The 1350-nt window shown below is 39.6% G+C and overlaps 1 non-coding gene across 1 annotated transcript; it reads right to left on the reverse strand.

The window, feature by feature from the left end:
* Nucleotides 1–1039: 1039 nt before the first annotated feature.
* LOC113604258 (U6 spliceosomal RNA) lies at nucleotides 1040–1147 on the reverse strand. Its single transcript, XR_003426136.1, has one exon. It is a non-coding gene; the product is annotated as a U6 spliceosomal RNA (small nuclear RNA).
* Between the last annotated feature and the right edge of the window lie 203 nt (nucleotides 1148–1350).

A 1350-nucleotide genomic window follows, 5' to 3' on the forward strand; every position in this document is an offset into this window, starting at 1 on the left:
TGTGGTTTGGTGTCTGACATTAACTTGTGGAAATTCTTAATCATTATTGATTTATCTATATATTTCTTCTTTCTCTTTCCTTCTGCTAATATTCCCATTACACACAGGTTACACAATTGTAGTTGTCCACAGTTCTTGGGAATTAAGTCTTGTTTTTTCAGTAGTTTTTAATTGCCTTTTGGCTTTTGAGTTTTCTGTTGATAAATCCTCTAGGTAGGAGATGCTTTCCTTGGTTGTTTCCAATTTACTAATTTGCCCATTAAAAGCATTCTTCATTTTGTTACAGTGTTTTTGATATCTAGCATTTCTTTTTAGTTCTTTCTTAGGATTTCCAGCTCTCTACTTACATTATCCATCTATTCTTGCATGCTAATTTACCCATTAGAGCTCTTAGCATATTAATCATAATTGTTGAAATTCACAGTCTGATAGTTCCAACAACTCTCCCATATCTGGTTCTGGTGCTTGCTCTGTCTTTTCAAAATATGTTTTGTTTAGTTGTGGGTTTTTTTTTTTTTTTGGCTTTTTGCTATACTTTGTAATATTTTCTTGATAGCCAGGAACATACAGGCTCAAAGGAATTGCTGCAAATGGGCCTTTAGTAATGTGGTAAGGCGGGGGTGGTGGGTAAAGGAAGCTACAATACTGTGGTTTGGTCTCCATCTTTTGGTGACCCTTGCCTCTGGACTATGCACTTCACACGTGTTTCTCCAGTAACCCCCACCCACGTTGGAGAGGATGGCTGGGTTGAGTGGGGGAATTATTTCTCTTTACACCGCTTGGAAGGCTAAAGCCAGCTGGAGTTGGATATTTTTCTTCCCCAGGTGAGTTAGGTTCCGATAATACCCCAGCAGGTTACGATCTGGTTAACTAGTTTCCCCTGAGGTCAGGCTTTTTCAAAAGAATATAATAGTGTATTTCAAAATGGCTCTCTTTCCTTCTCCCTGCTATAAATATGAGAGCACTTTACCTGAAATTTACTGTGGAAACTTCATCAAGTTCCTGGAGATAAATTTTAGAGCATTTTTGTGGCTCCCCCTCAGACTAGGTCCTTCTGAAGTTTTTGCGTGTCATCCTTGCGCAGGGGCCATGCTAATCTTCTCTGTATCGTTCCAATTTTTAGTATATGTGCTGCCGAAGCGAGCACCCTTCTGAAGTTTTTAAATCTCAGAATTGTCCACACTGGGCCTCTAGCAGTTTATCAATTATAGTTCAAGTGTTCATTCCCAGCACTGGTTCCTGTGGTGGTTTCTGTTCATGAGTCTCTCCTCTAGTAACCTATAGGATGCTGCCCCTCTAATTTTAGGAGTAGTGGTGCCCTGTGTCTTCCCTTTTCTGATGGAACTAAAA

The sequence above is a fragment of the Acinonyx jubatus genome, chromosome A2 (genome assembly GCF_027475565.1).
Source record: "Acinonyx jubatus isolate Ajub_Pintada_27869175 chromosome A2, VMU_Ajub_asm_v1.0, whole genome shotgun sequence".
In the NCBI taxonomy this organism is placed as follows: Eukaryota; Metazoa; Chordata; class Mammalia; order Carnivora; family Felidae; genus Acinonyx; species Acinonyx jubatus.